The sequence below is a fragment of the Suncus etruscus genome, chromosome 3 (genome assembly GCF_024139225.1).
Source record: "Suncus etruscus isolate mSunEtr1 chromosome 3, mSunEtr1.pri.cur, whole genome shotgun sequence".
NCBI lineage: Eukaryota > Metazoa > Chordata > Mammalia > Eulipotyphla > Soricidae > Suncus > Suncus etruscus.
In genome coordinates this window covers 106,153,293-106,172,309 of record NC_064850.1, presented here as the reverse complement: position 1 = coordinate 106,172,309, position 19,017 = coordinate 106,153,293, and the positions used below count along the sequence as shown (strand labels likewise).

Sequence of the window (19,017 nt, the reverse complement as noted above, 5' to 3'; positions counted from 1 at the left end):
GTTTGTATTGCGGTTGCTTGAACAATAAATCTCAACTCTTCCTGGACTATTTTCACATTTCCTGTCCTCTTTATTACTCCTTCACACACATACCTGTAAGTGTAGCTGCTATTAAAATGGGGAAAGCTAAAAAGAAAACAACTCTTTTTAGAAATGACCCCTGGTCAGGAGGCTTCCTGGTTTTTATTGCCACTTCAAAGCTAAACCAGATAAACTAGCTTAAGGTACTACTTTGACACCAAGTGGAATCTGATACAGCTGTCTGAAGCAGCACAAGTTTGAGATCACAAGAATTTTGCTTGAAAGCCTTGCCTAGCGCCCATATATGGCAGGATAGCCTGCTCTCTATTCACCCGTGCCAAGAATTTCTCTTTATATGCCCTCCTTCACCAGATTTAGCACTTCCAGTAGTTCTGGTAGGTTCATCCCTCATTTTCTCAGAGATTCACATGAGAGTTGTTAGCTCTGATCCTCAATTTAAACTGTTTATGTTTCCTTTCCAGTGTGCTGACCAGAAGAGCGAGGGACCACAAGTAGAGGCCAGCAACTGGAAAGTCACAAATGCCCGGATGCCACGTTTTCCATTTCTTGTAGATATTCTTGACTCATACATCCTGTCTGGGCTACTGTTGGTTTTCTGATTACAATGTGTCTGGAGTTTCAAAAATCTCCAAGCCACTGTTGAAGGGTCACTTCTTATTTCAAGTAGTACTTGTGATTGCCTTAACCCCCTTTCCCTTTTAGATCAACTTAAAGACTTTAAAAGAAAAAACAATTATCTTTTGCTTCAAGTCTTTTTTGAATTGATTTGCTTAGTGTTGCACAGATAATTTGACTAGAAAATATCTAGGCACAGAAGGAGCAGGTGATTAGTCAAATTGAACAAATTCTGGTAAATTCTGGAAAAGAAAACCTTTATTCCTAAAGAGAATAGGAAACTCATCTGATTTCCTCATATTAGACTTAGGAAATGACCCAAGCTTAAAAATAAGTGTGACATATGAAATAAAATATCTGGTAGATTTTCTGGTTCATTTGCAATCCTAAGGTTTTCCATCTCAGTTTCAGTAATAAAGATGACTCACAAATATCATCGCAAAGAAAAGAACAAGAGACAAGCTCAGTCAAGAGCATTAGAAAGAAGGATACTGAAATAAACATATTGATTTTTTTTTCTTTTTGAATATTTACACTGTACTATTATGTTTGAAAAAGTAACTAGAGATTAAAAAAATGATAGTTTCAAATGACAGTGTTTGGGTTTTACTATTACTTTCCATAATTTAAAAATTGGTGATTTTGTCAAATGTTTTGTTCACATTTAAACCACTGTTGGACATTTTGTTTCCAAATTTCTCATTTAGATCCATATGTAATTTCTCACAAACACTCAAAATTCTTAATTGACCTAACACTTACAAAATTATAACTTAAAGAGATTTATGACTTCCATCCAATTGAATATTGGTTTTCTTATTCACAGCAAAACATTTTTAAGAAAGTTTGGTGCATAAAAATAGTCTGCCCAATACCCAAACCTTGACAAAACTAAATATTTGCAAATGTTTCACAAATTCAGAGACATCATGTTGGTTTTATTTTACCCCATTTTTCCATGGGCTCCAGAGCTTCCTGTCTCAACTTGTGACAGGAAAAGAATCTGAAAAAATACAGAAAAAATAAGATCTGTTTCTGTCCTATGGCATAAAGAGTCAGGCAGAAAATCAGGAGGCATTAGTGACTTTGCAAGTTCCCATAACTGGAGAGAATAGATGTTATCTAATGTGATATATGTAATAACTACTTCCTTTGAAGTTTGGCTATAAGCAGCATTCAATCAAAAAGAAAAATGAACATTTTAAAAGCAGGAGTAAGTGACCTTGAATGACAGAAATTTATAGGGGAAGTTTATTTTATCACCATTAATTGTACGTGAACCATAACAATAGCAGTTGCTTAGATTTCCTACTCTCAACATGCTAAACTGGTTCACTTAGGACATAGAACATAATAAACTAATAATTATTGGTTATCTAATTTTATTTTTAATATTTAATTGTTTTTCAAAAATAAACTTAATTTAGCTATGAATTTAAAATCTTATTTAAATATAAATAAATTGCCTTTGTTGACAGCAAAGGTTTTTTGTTTTGCTTTGGGTTTTATTTTTCTTATTTTGTTTGTTTGTTTGTTTTGTTTTTGGGCCACACCCACTGACGCTCAGGGGTTACTCCTGACTAAGCACTCAGAAATCGATCCTGTCTTAGGAGACCATATAAGATGCTGGGGATCGAAATTATTTCAGTCCTGGATCAACTGCATGCAAGGCAAACACCCTACAGATGCGCTATCACACCAGCCCAACAGGAAAGTTTTTTTATTATGTATTCTCACTCATTAAAGCTTAATATATTTAAGTATTTATTCATTTATCTTATTCTGTCAGAACTTGAAGATATTCTAAAGAAATTCTTTCAGAAAAATGAACAGATTTTCTTATAGCCAATTTTTCTATAGCCAATTTTCTTATATCTTCTGTACTTGAGCTTCCCCAAGATTTAGAACTTAGACTTTATCTAATAACCTGCTAAAACTGAAGAATGAAAGTCTTATATTAAAGGAGCATGTTATGAAATCACAAAAATATAAACTTTCATACTGTCTCAAAGCATATAATCTTTGTTCGTGGCCTTCAAAAACATTTAAATATTTGATTTTGAAAAACTTAACTGTATTCATTTACATATTTAAACCATTGAAAGTGGAATGATAGTACAAAGGGTGAGATATTTGTCTGGCATGGATGACCTGGGTTTTATTCCCAGGATCCCATATGGTCCCCTACTCATTGCCTCAAATTATTCTTGAGAAGAGTCCAAAGTAAGCCCTGAGTATTTCCAGGTCCCTCTCCCTCCACCCCAGCCAAAAAAATAAGAAACTACCAAAAAAAATTACTTTTCCCTTTCAAAAATATTTTTCTAACTAGGAATTGGCCTTCATATGACCCAGCAATTCCACTTCTTGGCCTCTACCTGAGAGGCCCAAAACTATACAAAATAAGGAATATAGCTCTATATTCATTCTAATACTGTTCACACTAGCCAAAATCTGGAAACAACCCCAAAGTTCAATAATATGACTAGATAAATTGTCTTGATAAAAACTATGGTACATATATGCAAGAGAATACTATTCAACTATGAGAAAATATGAAGCCATGCAATCTACTACTTGTTAGATGGACTTGGAAAGAATTAAGCAGAGTGAATTTAGTAAAAAGGAGAGGAACATATATAAATTTGATTTCTCATTTACAGAATATAAAGGAACATGGTAGGGAATAACAGTTTGCATAAAGGAAACAGAAACTGAGAATTGGTTTCCATTAGGAAGTTCATCACAGGGGAGCACAAGTGGGAGCTGGTGGTAGGGAATACCAAGAGAATAGTAGAAGGAGGTTAACACCCTGGTGGAGGGTATGAAGCTGGCATTTACCAACAACAGTTTTATACACCATTGCTTAAAAGGTAGGAGAAAACAAAAAGAAAAAAGTTTTCATTCCTATTGAGAAATAATTGTATTAAAATAGAATATTTACTAACGCTGTATGTGTTGGACCCAGAAGTTAATGAAAGGATTATATACCAATCCGACTTGATCCTCAACAGTCACCTCCTCCCCAAACATCACTGGATGTGTTTGTTCCTGGAGGCTACTGAGCACTACTGGAAATGTCCCTGGTGTTCCCCAGAACCTTGGGCCAAAAGCTACACTACACCCTCAAACCCTGGAATTCAACTCAACAACCTGGATGGCTGAGAATCTCCAGGAGAAGTGGAAGGTTGGAAGGTCTCCCAAAATGCTAAAGAACTTAAATTATGAGACTTTTTGTTTGTTTATTTGTTCTATTTTATGTTTGATTTTGGACCACATCTGCTAGCATTCAGGGGTTATTTGGGAGACCAGATAGGTGCCAGATATCAAACCTGGTTGGCTGCATGCAAAGCAAAAGCTCTACTCGCTGTGCTATTACTTTGACCCAAAATTATGAGATCTTATATCACATACAATCTTTGTGTCATTTCATCAACTATATTAATCTTCATGAACACTGCCTACATTAATACCATCATTAATTTTATCCAGATGGCTACTTTGGAAGTAAGCATTTGTTCTTGAGACCTAACTAAATGCATCCTGTTTGTGTTATTTTCTGACTTAACCCTCTGAAAAGTTGTTCTGTGCCCATATTAAACAATAACTCATTGCCAGCAATGGGATTAAGTGGACATTTCAGAAAAGAACCACATTATAAGGTCACATTCCCTGACATCTGCTTAGGCACACATACACTGATTCATAATTATCTTTCTATTTCTATTTTAATATTTTCACAGCTTTAAATAGCTAAACTGAATCAAATGTAAGAATTTGCTTTCATTTTTTTCCCCAGGTTAAGTCCAGAATTGTTTCTGAAGGTAATCTTTTGAGTACTAAAAGAAATTAATATTGCAGTTGAAAGTGTGTAAAGAAATAGATGAAAGCTCCTAGAGACAAGACAATGGTTAATGTTTCAGGGGAGAGCTTCTTAGCAGTGATAATAATGTTTCTTCATGAATTTTCTCTACACTTTATCTTTTCTCTCTTCAATTTCTATGTCTGAACTGCCTTGCCCTCCACTACAATTGCTTCTATTGCTCCTTTATGAGTCATAGTGAATTCAGTTATATCTACCTTGGAAAATTCTACTGGAAAGAGAACACCTGATAATGTGATATCTCCATGAATTACTGTTTCTCTTTCCAGCATTCCTATCCATATTTGGACTCTGTAGTCATGGTAAAGCCATTTTTCTTGTATTAAGAACATAGTAAAATCTTTCATGTAATACAATTATTCTATGGTTGAATCATTCCTTTCTTAGAAAAATGCCTGCTTAGAAAATGATATATTTGATATACTACTTTGGAAAATTTAGGGGCTGTGAGAGATGATTAGCAGGCTTTTCCCTAACTCTTCATGAAAGGAAAAGGGGAAAAAAACAATGAAAAAAATGTGCTTGGATGAAGAATTTAACATCCCAGTGGAAATTCTGTAAAGCTCAAACCATACTGAATGATGTTTAACAGGCCCCTACCTACCTTGGCAACTAAAAAAAAAAAAAAGAAGAAAAGAAAAAGAAAAAAGAAATGAAAGTTTGGGAAGAAAAAGAAAGCAAGTGTTTGATCTGAGATGCAATGCTTAAAAATCCCACTAAATAGTCCTTGTTCCCCCATTCCCCACTGTTAAATTACTTAATCAGTAACTGTTTGAAGGGAGAAGGGATTGAGCCACACAATATGTGTGTGAGATTATTTCTGATTTTGTGTTTAGGGATTACTCCTGGCAGTACACAGGGGACTTTACTCAGTGCCAGGGTTCAAACTGGAGTCAGCTACATGCAAGGTGACTTACCCATAATATCAGTCAAATCCTAAATTCAGTGTCTTTTAATTCCAGGTCAAGAACTACATTTAAGGCAGGGACCAAGAATAGTATTCAGAGTCTTGAAACCTATTTTTTTTTTTTGGAAGTGTGGGGCTTCAAGATGAAGAGGCTACCATGGTGTTCAAGTGTTCAGAAGCCAATGGTGTCCAGGATTTACTCCTGGTGGGTTTGGAGGATCTTATGGGATGCTGGGATGGATCTTAAGTAGTGTGCAAGGCAAGCTCACTCCAACCCTTATGAACTGGGATACACTTTGTAATTCTATTGATCTTACTCATAATGCACATAAGAATGTTCCATTACATTCTTACAATATATAAGATATATATATTATATAATAATATATTCTTATAATAGAAGATGTATATACATCTTCTATTTTACTTATGTGATTTCAGGGAACACTGGCTCACCTTAGAATAATACAATTTATGTATTGTGGTTGCTCAGAAGGCAGGAGCTCTTTCACTCCTTCCAAACATTCTGCATTCCTTTTTTATTGCATTTTAGTACAATTGCTGCCCTACTGAATCATCACCATCTTTTAAAACCTGTATAATATAAAGGACAGCTTTTGTGAGAGAATAGGAAAGCCAGAAAATCAACTCTGAGATACTAGTTTACATTAGAAAGACAGAGTTTAGCCCAAACAATGAAGACAGTTATTCATTTTAAAGCTTTTCAGGACAACAAAGGGAAGACATTTACACAACCTTGCTCTATGGTGAAAGCCAGGAGTGAAGAAATTTACAACTTCCAGTTTTACTTGCTAAATATCTTTCTAATCATAATAAATTAAACAAAATCTTTACAATAAAAAACTTTATTTAATAATTTTTATTTTGTTTTTCACATTATAGGCTCCATTTCCCCAAGGAGGTGGGTGGAATCAAACATCCTTGTGCTCTTTTGCCCATAGATCTAAGTTCTTGTAATCAGACAGACTCAAGACCAAGAAAAGTCAGATGTTTTGGTAGCATTCATTTATTTTCAGCTAACAGGATATGATTTCCATGGAGGTAGCAATGGTGTTTTTATTTGAAAAACATCTACACAGTAATTGTATATAATTCAACTTTTACTTTTTGAAATCTGGCTCACTGTTCATCTAAGCAATAGCATATATTAATAGATTACTATTATTGCTTCAATTATTCATAGTGATTTTAACTTGGTACAAAAAATTTGACCAATACTTTTTCCCACAAGTTGTTTTTGTTTTTTCAGCTTCCTTTAATGAACTTTGCTTTATGTAAATTCCATGTGTATTCTTATGTAAATCCAATATTTCTATATCTGTTTCTCAATGTTATAGTTTTTAACATCATCATATTCTTTCTTCAGTAGAATTGACAAAGCTGAGAAGCTATAGGTGTGTTAATAGACACAATTATTTTTCGCATGGATATTACAGCATAAAATAAAATAAAAAAGAATGGTGACAATTAAATAAGAATTACTTGTATGTTACCAAGATATTAAATGGAATATATATGAGGATGGGAAAGTAATCTAAAAATAAGACCCCAGTGGCCCCCACTTTTTAGTTGTCACACCCTTTGATTATTTCCTAGATTGCTAAGTGGACAGGACCTGATGACATATTTCTAAGGAATAGAATATAGCCAAGTGTACAACAGTCATGTCTCACGACTTCTATCTTACTTCTATCCTACTTCTTTTGCTCTTCTTCCTTGCTTTAGTGAAACAAGCTGCTGTGTATGAGCTCTGCTCTTCTGAGAATTCATTTTCTATGAACTCAGGGAGACCTTCAGCCAACAGCTAGAAAAAAGTGAGGGCCTCAATTCAACAGTTTGTGAGATATTGAATTTTGCCAGAGATATTGGCCCAAGTACAGAGATGGCCCTTCCAATTCTGTTTTGAAAAGACTTACACTCCTACCTTTACCTTGTCTTCAGGCTGTGAGAAACACAGGCCAGACACCCATCTACACACAACTAAGTCATGACCAGAGAGATACCTGTCCCAGACACTGAGCTCACTGATGTTGCATTAAGTCATTGACTTTTGGTAAAATCAATTGTATAGTAAAAGAAAATTAAGGCAAAATAAATGGAATAATTTAAAAAGTCATAAATTTTGGAAAATAACTACCTTTGGTAACATGCTTAAATAAAAATAAAAAGTCTTTTTTTTTTAATTTCTGGAAATTTTAGGACCACATAAGGCAATGTTCAGGGCTTTCACATGTCTCTGTGCTCAGAGGAATAGTGAAGTCCATTTCAGAGAGTTCAGTGCTAGTGTGATGTGTTTTTGCTGAAATGATACAAGAACTTTGTAGAAAGAAGTATTCCACAGAATTCTCCCCTTTAAGGGAGAAACTTTAAGAAAAGACTTCATATGTTTCAAAGTGTATTCAGATAAGGTTATTTAGTAGATAGTGTGAAATATAAATATGTTTCCTTCTCCATAAAATGTTTAGTAAATTCTACCCTTTAAGAGTTAAATTTTACTTGAAGAGAAATTAAGATAAGGAAGCCTGTTACAGTCACAGAACTAATGAATTCAGATTAAAATAAACCAAGAACCTCCCTTGCATTAGTGAATGATGATTCAGTGAACTGGAAGTCTAAGATGTACAAATGGGAAAGAATCATTCATCAAGGTCATCCCGTGGAAACAAAGTACAAATACTGGTCATTATAATGTAATCAGGAGCATTTTATTAACTCAATGATCCAGATACCTTAATTTGCACTTTCAGAAGGAATGGTGAGGAATAGAAGCAATCGGTTAGAGGTCAATTTGCTCCTATTTGACAGGAAAGGTTATCATATAACTCATCCAATTACTTTAATGAATGATAATTTTTTAACCTGACATGAAGCAGTCTGTTTTTGAATTAGAAGATCAATTCTCTAAAGAGGAATTTGGTATCTCTTAGAAACATTGAAGAGGGTTTCCATGCCTTTTGGAAAATGCAGATAACAATGTGAATTATGAAAACAGGTTCTATATATTTATTCACATGTAAGAGCTGATGGACTTGGGAGAACATTTGTATTTCTAACTGCCTTATCTACTATTTCTAACTATTTGGAAAGCCTTCAATTAAATCTATCACAACTGCTATCGTTATGTTTTAAAAACTTCACACACATTCATGAAAGACAAATCTATAATATTTATTAGCCAACTTCAAAACCAAGGATATCCAAAATTTGTAAAACTTCTATTTTGATCCTATTTCATCTTAGTCATTATATATCTTATGATGCAAGACCTAAAATTTATGATACAGGTGGTTTGCTTAGACATAAAAGTCTCACTGGGACACTTTCTCCTCCATATTTCTGAGACATTTTGGAAATTAAACAGACCATCTTTCATAACCTCTTCCTACTTAATTTGTAGTCAATTCCATTTTCTTAGCTTGTGACGTGCCTTTGTTTTCTAACACACTATTTTCTGATTTCTCACTTTGTTGAAATAATTCATAACTATTGGTAATTAGGGAACCTAAAACTTCTATCAGGGCTCAAAAATTCCACATGAGCGAATGTCTAACTGTCTGGTAAAGGTAACAATTTTAAGGAGAATAATAGTTTATAAGATACAAAGATGAGGAGCCAGAGCTGTGGCACAGTTGTAAGGTATTTGCCTTGCACTTGGCTTACCTAGACTAGACCACAGTTCTATCCCCCAGAGGACGTCCCATATGTTCCCCCAAGCCAGGAGCATAGCCAGGAGTAACCCCTGAGCATCACCTGGTGTGGCTCAAAAAAAAAAAGATATAAAGATAAGCTAGGCCTGTTTATATATACACAAATAATTTGACAGACTTTAACACCCTACACCAGAGGCAAAAAGCCTGAGAGAAAGGATGCTCCCCCTGAGCGGCTCTGATTTAGTGTTTTTAATCAGACAAAAAGAAAAATGTCTTCTCTGAGTACCCAAATTAATGAGCATGTAGCATACTCCCAAAATCCATCCAACTTTTCTTGGATGCTTATCCCTTTAACCATTTTCTAGTACTTATTTCCCTCAAATACTGTGTTGTTCTCTGATAGGGGTTATTGTTATGAGCAGCACATAAAGTAAGTTGTATCTACACCTAAAATTTTTAGCACTCAGAAAAGTAATGTCTCATTTTAAGTTAGCTGTGCTCCTGACTGCACCAATCTCCATGTAGCTCAAAGCATTGAAGCATGTCCTTTGCCTGAGAGATTTGGTTTAATCTCTAACACAGTTTGATATCCTGAGCTCTGCTGGGAAAAAAAAACCCTGGGCCCTGAGCAATGAATTAGGTATTTCACCTGAATACCAGTAGATGTGACCCAATTCCCCCCTCACACCCAGAAAAAATTAAATTCCCAAAGATTTCCCTGGTATTGTGAGTTATCAGAGTTACTCTGAACACAATATGTTAAGTCTTATCTCACTACAGCCACATTGAACATGGAAATCAAATATCATCTCATATGGAAGTCAAGAACAGAGTTTATGTTACAAGTGTGAAAACTCGGAAGCTGTAACTTTAATTCCCTGAGCTGGCATCCTACACCATAGTATAGTGGGCAACTTCTGGTAATCAATACAACAAAATGTGCATAAGTTACACACACACACACACACACACACACACACAGGAATTAATCTGAGAACAATGCAAGCTCCATGGACAACACAACTAGGAGTGTGTGACATTTAGCCATCATAACAACAACAGCAAAACAACAATAAGGAAAGCAATTTATTTTAAATCAAATTGAAATGTAGTAGATGATCTTATCTAGACACCTCCACGATCCTTAGATGGCATGAACTTCCTTTGCAGAGGTTCCTGTGCTCTCACTCCAATAGTAATCTCTGTTCATTGTTTTATCAGATGTCACATTCCACCTTGCAAGTGGTTATCTTGAGTTATTTTTTGTTTTTAAGTTCTTCTATACAAACTGAGTTCTAGCATTTTTTATAAAATTTCTTATGTGCATAAATGTTTCTAGTCCCCTGCACAAAAAAAGGGAGTAACTCCCTAAATATTCTATATCTCATGGGCAGTCCTCCTCAAATTTTAAACATCCCAAATTTGGACCCATATTTTAAAAACTGTTTACATGTCTATATTTTGCTGAGATTATAAATCCCTGAAAAATAGGGGAAAAAACATTAAGGTCAGTAGCTATGAAATAATTTGTGTAAAGGGTGGGAAATTTGGGTCATGTCAGGAAGTGCCATGAAGGGTTTACTCCAGGCTTTACATTCCAAGTTCACTTCTAGGGGTACTTGGGGGACAAGACTAGATACAATGCTGAGGATTGTCTTGGTTGTCTGCATACAGGGCAAATGCCTTTCCTCATTATCTCTCTTGCCTGCTGTGTCATTCTTATTGGTGCACCTTGTAAGAAATAACTAATGAAATATTATTTTAACAATTTGGAAAGCTTTTTTTGTAGGCACTCTCAGATATTTAACACCTCAGTTTGAGTAGATGTCAGGTTCCAAGAACTAGATATTAGGTGCTATAGTCATGTGGACTACGTATGATGGCAGTATCTGACTCAAGACCTATGAATTATATATAGATAAAGAGAGAGCAAGACAAAAAGAGAAGGGAATTAACAGGATGTATAGGAGAGCACTTAGTTATCATAAATATATTCAAAACATGAATGCATGCTTTTTCTGTGTAACATGTAGCTACTATAAATTTTTCTCTTTAAGGAAGGAGACACTATAGGCCTGGTTTTGCACCCAGGTACCACAATGCTAGGGACTAAACACCATTATCAAAATACTTCCAAAGATAGCATGAAATGCCAGAACATAGGGAACAAAGTGATTGGTAGCTGTCAATTATTACTTCAAATCATCTCTGTGGAAAAGGTATAACAAGTAAGGTTAAAAAAATGATTTGTAATAATCTTAGAAATTTGAACAATAAGATCAACTTTATTGTTATGAAGATCCACTATAAATATTAATTCAGAAATCCAATATATATAATAGCATTTTGTACCTAAAATATTTGGTGTGTCATATAAAAATTTATGGGAATATTATAAAATCATAAAAATAAAATACAGATAAACTACACAGAAATTACTCTCCACTATTATTACCTATCTGTATTGATCTGCTGTTTCAGTCCTTCTCTTGTTTTTGTATTGTTGCTCAATCTCAGTTGTTCTGGGGGCCAACAAGCCTTTACTAACAATGGACTGGAGTTATTTGATGCCAGAAATCAAACCCAGGACATAGTTACCATGTTTGAATCCTTTGAATTCTCTCCACACTATTATGTTTTTTAAAAGATCAATTGAAAACATTGTTGACTACCCATATATTAGCAAACATTTTTTATTTTTTGCATTCTTTAGATTGAAGTATATCACATTAATTATATGTATTCGGTCTGTATTTTTAAAAAATCAACATGTTTATATGTAAATGAGGCTGGTGATGTCAAATCTGGGACAAGTAGATTGCAGATTCAAAACACACTCTGGGAGAATCACTTCAACAGGGATGGTATATTTATAATGTGTTTCAGCCAATCAGGTTAGGAGGAAAATAATATGTGTCCTCTGTTTAGGGGAAAAGAAGAAAAACAGGAAGTATGCTCTCTTAGGGGAAAAAACGAATATATGCTCTGTCAGGCTCTGTGTATTTAGCAACATGTATATGTTACACAAAGTTTATCAGTAAATATGGCTTAATCCTGTAATTAAAAAATAAGTAAAAACTCATAAGAAAATTTGAAAACTTAAAATATATATAAAAAAATTTGTCCCCCCATTCACAATACAGACCAGGCAAAGGGCCTGGTTTGAGATATATATGGGAAGCATTTATTGTACCTCCTCTTCTATACAGTCAGTGTAAAGAACACAGCCTGTAGTAAGCATTGGGAAGCCTTATCTTTTCTTTTTTTCTTTTATATATATATATATAAAACACCCTTCACCAATGCAACATTCCCATCACCAATATCCCAAGTGTCCTTCCTCCCCACCCCACACTGTACTGTACTCTAGACAGGCTTTCTATTTCCCTCATTCAGTCACATTTTGTTATGACAGTACTCAGTGTAATTATTTCTGTGACTGCACTAAACAATCCTTGTGGTGAGCTTCATGTCGCGAGCTGAACCCTCCTGTCCTCCTCTATTTTGTCTCTGAGAATCATTAAATATTAAGAGCTAAGTGAATGTAGAGCAAATATTCCTTAATCACATATATAAGCACGTATTTAAGTGCATACATAAGTTTCTATTATAAAATAGAATATGAATTTTTGGTGGAAGAAGCAATAAGACAGCGCTAGGACTTTTGCCTTGTACGCAGCAGACTCAGTACAGACCTGGGTTCAATTCTCGGCATCCCCATTTGGTCCTCTTAGCCTGCTAGGAGTGATTTCTGAGCGCAGATATAGTAATAACCCCTAAATGCCCCAGTTGTGGTCCAAAGACCAAAAAAAATTGAATATGAATTTTTGTGGAAAGTACACATGACAGCTCTCAAGACTTACTCCCAGATCTGTGCACAGGTATTAATCCTGTATTGGTTTAGAGAACCATATAGTTTGCAGGGATTCTTGCTGGGAATAACCCAACAAGGATATTTCCCACTATTGCCTCTATAATTTCAAAATATGATTCTTTAAAAATATATATACTATGTGACTTTAAAAATTATTTTGGGGGATGTGGGCCCCAAGCAGAGCTCAGGACTCTCAGAAGTCTGATTATTCTTGACCCTCTGGTCAATAGAGAAATTCAATTGTCAGATAAATCATTGCTTGGGACCAGCCAGTGTTGGGAGCATCAGAAAACCTAGAGTTGGCTCAGCGTTCACTGTAAATACACCCAGAAATGTTGGGACAATTTTTTGGTGCCAGAATTTGAACTCAGGTGTCATTGTTTGGTAGGATGTGCCCTTTAAGGCTAATTTACTCCCCTACCTGTAGGGATAAAAACTATTTTAAGAATCATAGGAGGACAATTTATAAAGGGTGCATTTTTTTAATTTACAGCATTGTGGTTTACAAAGTTATTCATACTTTATATTTAGACATACAATGCTCCAGAACCAATCAAAACACCAGTGTCTGTCTCCTTCCAATAATATTCCAAGCATCCACCCCATATGACCACATCCTTGCACCAGTCTGCACTTTCAACAGGCACCTTTCTTAAGTTTGGGTATTAAAGTTTGGCTCTCATATGACATTAATTTTAAAAAGTAGTATAACAGTAATTATGTCAATAATTTTAAAAATATGACAGTAATTTAAAAATGTGGATTTATCTTGAAACCACATAATCCAGGGATTATAAGCATTATTCTTGATATTTCACTTGTGAGGCTTGTTTTCAGCTGCCCTGCCAGGGCTTCTGGAAGTATGAGAAGAAATGTGAAGAGTGCCCACATTCTTTCCAAAAATGTCCTGGAGATATCAGTCCAAATATCTGGAGTTTTGGTCAGATTGGTGTCTTCACAGAGAACTGTAGATGAGTGATAAAATTTAGCCATTGGCAAAGCAAAGATTGTGGGTGATGCATGGGCAGGCACTTGTTAATCTAATAAGATCCCTACTTTTATTCTTGAATCATGTAAAATACAATATTTGCTATTTAAAGCTGATAAATTATCTATGCCTTTAATTTCTATTCAGCTTGAATTATTTCAGATTTTGACTTTTATAAGTAATATTATTTTGTATTTAGTTGTACATATGCCTTTTTGATTTGCTATTTTGTAGATCAATACAAAGGATTTGAATTTTTTTGGGTTATATGGTAAATCTAGTTTCAATAATTTTATTAATTTCCAGATAGTTTTTCCTAGATGCTGAATAGATTTATTTTTTCAACAAATGCAAATAAAAGTTCCTTCTACACCACATTCTCTCCCGAACTGGTTATTTCAGTTACTTTTGACATAGTTTAATCTTACCAGTGTTAAGCGATATACCATGGTTGAATTTTCAGTACTGCATTATTTAGGACATTAGATCTTTGCCATTGAAACAGAATCTGCCATTGATAAAGGTGTATTTTTATTTTATTTAGTTTCTTTTGCAGAAATATGTTTTTTTTTTGGTTTTTTTTTTGTTTTTTTTTTGGTTTTTGGGCCACACCCTGTGACGCTCAGGGGTTACTCCTGGCTATGCGCTCAGAAGTTGCTCCTGGCTTCTTGGGGGACCATATGGGACGCCGGGGGATCGAACCGTGGTCCATCCTAGGCTAGCGCAGGCAAGGCAGGCACCTTACCTCCAGCGCCACCGCCCGGCCCCAGAAATATGTTTTTAAGTTGATTTAATTTTATTTGTTTGCTTTTGCTTTCTTTATAAATACAGAAGCTCATGAAGATCTCTGAAGTCTATCTTCTGGAAAGTTTGCCCATGTTTTGCATAGATTGAGGTCTACTGCCAATATTTTAATGTAGTGGAATTAAATTTTGTGTATGATATAAGGTAGGTATCCAATTTTTGTTTATTTGCTTATTTAATTTTGTAATTATATTTCCTGTCTTTTGTGATATTATAGAAAATGGCTCCTTCCTCCACTTTATGCTTTTGACTCATTGGTAACAAATTAACTATATATTTGAGGGTTTACTTTTGAACTCTTAGTTCTATTCCACTGATCTGAGAATCTGCTTTTCTTCTGATACCTCAATGTTTTGGGTACTATAGATTTATAATGTAATTATTAAAGATTGGGGATATAATATTTCCCATTTTTATACTACTGGCTACTTTATCATTCATGAAGTTTCATGGTCCCCATTAATTTTTATTAATATATATTCTATATACCTGAAAATTGCCATAGGCTTTTGATGATAATTACATTGAACCTGTATGTTAAATACTCATTTCCTCAATGCTAATACTTCCAATCTATGGGCATGATATTTTTATGTCGCTCATGTGTGTGTGTGTGTGTGTGTGTGTGTGTGTGTGTGTGTTCTTATAGAAGGTATTCTGGAATATAGTAAAATTGATGGAATTTATCAGTTAGTTGAATTTATCAGGCAAGAGGGAGAGTAGCATTACAATTTGCTCCAACATGCCTGTAGAATAGTTTAATATAAGAGCTTTTTAGAAGGTAAAACTGGAGAAAGTCACAAAGGGAACAATATAAGAGGATAATAATACAAAGCAAAATGAATTAATTAGAGATACACATATACACTCATAAATTGATGAGTTTTGGGGAAATGACGAGCAATAAGAGTATATGGTACTAAAACCTTTTAAAGTTAAAAAAGAAAAACTGTGTTTTCACAATTGCTCTATGTAAGACACTCAGTGCTTTTCCCTTCAAAATTCAGTTTACAAAAACTCTATATACATTTTATACTTATAAATATTTTGAGTGACCCACTTGTTTATATATTGAGTTTTACTGCATGTTTCTACACAAAGTAGAGAAGTCAAAAAGTATTATACTAATGCTTCTATTCTGTAACTCTGATTATAAAATAAACCCATTATAGTTATATCTGAAATGGTTCAGCTTGTCATTCAATAGTCTCTGCTCTAGCCCATATAGATTAAAGAAGCACTAAATATTTAACAATATAAGAGATAAAAAATGAAAGTTACTTATTGACATTACAATAAGTTGTTAGATGATTAAAATCTTACTGTTCACTGATATCAACTAGCATTGTTATAAAAAAAGAGCAGAACAATTTAGGTTGCTTAATGAATAAACAATATAAACAAGTCATCTACTATGTCATTAAAAATAATGAGATATTGATGCAGTATTTTTGTTGAGATAATGTCACTGTGCATCTCTGTTTACATTTTAGGGGTAGAATTTCATGTTCCTAAATATATATATATATATATATATATATATATATATCATACCATAACTCACTAAATAAAAGTGGATAAAAGTTCCTGAAGAATTAAAAAAATGTTAATATAATTTTAGGTTATAATTATCTTCCCTCAAAGAATCTTAAAAATGTTTCCTAGATCCCCTGAGTACAGCTGGAAGCAACCGCAAATGAGAAAGCCAAGTAGCCCATGAACATCATCAGGAATGACCCAATCCTTCTTCTGTTTTTAAAATGTAATCTGCATCTGTGTCTTATCTAGCACACATGTGGTTTGTTAGTCTGTGTTTATGGTGCCCACACACACACACACACACACACACACACACACACACACACACATGTCACTACCGTATCTCGCTTCTTGAGATATGCATTCTGTAATGCTGACTAGGGTTCCTTCCCTTTGTACTCTAGAAAAGCCTCTCTCTTTCTCTCTCTCTCTTTCTCTCTCTCTCCCCTTTATCCCCTTCCCCAAAACTTCCAAATAAACCTGTTTTTATCTCCAAAGAAATGTAGTCTGTATTCTAATCTACAAAGAAATTTGTATTTGAAGATTGATGATGTCCAACATTCCACTCATCCAAGTCCCAGTCTCAGTCATCCCAGCAATATTATGACCATAGTTGAATTTAAAAAGATAAAATAGAACATAGAAAATTGCCAGTTCAGAAGATCAAGTAATAACTATAGTCTCTTTTTCCAGGATGCCTTCACTATAATTAGTTGTCTGGTGGCCTCTACAAATCACATGTGATGTTCAAAACTGTTTTCATCTAAACAAGATACTTTGTGCACAAAGAACGTTTGGCACATGTCTACTTAACAAAGACTCTAAAATTTTAATGTGCTTCGGTGTTTTAGAAAAGATTTTTCTTCAGTTCACAAAGAGATTGGTCATGGCTAAAAATAGTTATTACTCGAAATAATATTTTTGCCATCAGTAAAAGCACTCTGTCCAAGTAAAATTAAACAAATATCCTCATTGAGATCATTTGTGTGCATGAAAATGATTTCTGAACGAAACAGTAAAGATCTTAGTAGTGAAAATTAAGGAAGATTGGTAAAACAATTCAAAGTTTTCTGAAGAAACAGGGAATTTAACCGGTGCTTCATTCATTTGAGAAATCTCTTTATAATCTGCCTAAGGGTTGAAACAGACTAAACTAAAATGTGGTGGAATACTCTGTCTACAGACATATCCTTCTCAAATTACACAGAGCAACTGCTGTAGATTTCTTCGCCACAGGAAAAAAAAAAGCAGAACATTTTGAAATGCTCTGTGAAGAACAACCTGCTTGCATTCCTGCTAGATTAAACAATATGTTTCTGCATTTGACCAGATGAATTTTTTTGATAACATCAAACCCCAAATCCAAGATCTTTCTGCAGTCAGACACTTAATTCAAACCCTCCCTTTATTGTTGCCAACACAGCAACTGCCAGGACCTCAAACCTAACCGACAGAGCATTTTCCATTCTCCTGACAAATACAGTGAAGGAAGAAGATCTTCCCTGACCATGTTTATCTGATTTGGCTTAGATTTGGAGGAGTTTGTGGAGAAAAAGAAAAGGAAAGAGAATGATCTATTTTGGCTATGCTAATATAATGGAAAGTCCCTAAACAGCCATGTAAATTCTAAGTGGTTTCTCCTCTTAGTTTGGGGAAAGATGCCAGAATGTATGCAATATTATTTTTATTCTAATTCTTTCAAAAGAGTTGTATTTCAACAACTCTAACAAGTTCAATGAAAGGATAAAGAGTAAATATAAACTCATGCTCATGCTTTTATGCTTACTAGAAGAAATGAATTGGATGAAATGGGTGAGTTACTATTCATGGTGCTTCAGTAGTGAAGGAAAATAACATTAAAACGTATCTAGCCAAAACATATGAAATTTAAACTGTTACTATTTAAATAATCCAATTGTTATATGTTAACTAATATAATTGTATTTTAGATAGGATTTATTCAAATGGAGACAATGGGATGGTTTTTCCCCTAGTTTCCAACAAAATGTATCTTATGTCCATCTAATATATTGTCAAATTGGACTTCATTTCTACCAAAAATATGTGCAAAGTTAATTTGAAGCAAAAAATTAATAAATAAATAAGTAAATAAAAGGAGACTGTAGGTGATCATGAAATTACATCATAATTCCAAAATATTCTAGCATAAAAAATCTCTGACTCTTATAATTGTTTATTACTCATAATCAGTATTAATACCTTGACTATAAGAAGCAAGTTCTAGACTTCATAAGCTCTAGACTACATTGAAGACTTCTCAGCAACATGGAAATCACTTCACTCTACTTATAGAATTCTTGGGGAAAAAGTCATTGCTTATAAATTTCAGAGGCAAGAGGAGCTCAACAATATTTAAAGTGGGATTTAGATATATAAAAAAGCTAGTGCAGTACTTACCTTGCATGCAGCTGATATAGGTTCAATGATTGGTACCTGGACACAATCAGGGGGAAACCCTTAGCATTGCTGGTGATAAAACCCCCCAAAACCTATTTACATAAACTTTATTAAGTAGCAGTTTATATGTACCACATACTCATGATCAACTTGTCTGTTGATGGACATCTAGGTTTATTCTAAGTCTTAGCTATTGTACTGAGTGATGCAATGAGTGGTAGTTTGCTTACATCTTTTTGGATGAAAGTTTTTCTGTCCTAGGGATAGATACCTAAGAGA

The 19,017-nt window shown here is 34.3% G+C and overlaps 1 long non-coding RNA gene and 1 other non-coding gene across 2 annotated transcripts in view; one reads left to right on the top strand and one right to left on the bottom strand.

Moving 5' to 3' along the window:
- Nucleotides 1-19,017, top strand: part of LOC126003447 (uncharacterized) — a 160,481-nt gene that overhangs the window by 99,744 nt on the left and 41,720 nt on the right. The window lies entirely within an intron of this gene.
- Nucleotides 12,234-12,365, bottom strand: LOC126005137 (small nucleolar RNA SNORA51). The gene has a single exon (XR_007494311.1). It is a non-coding gene; the product is annotated as a small nucleolar RNA SNORA51 (small nucleolar RNA).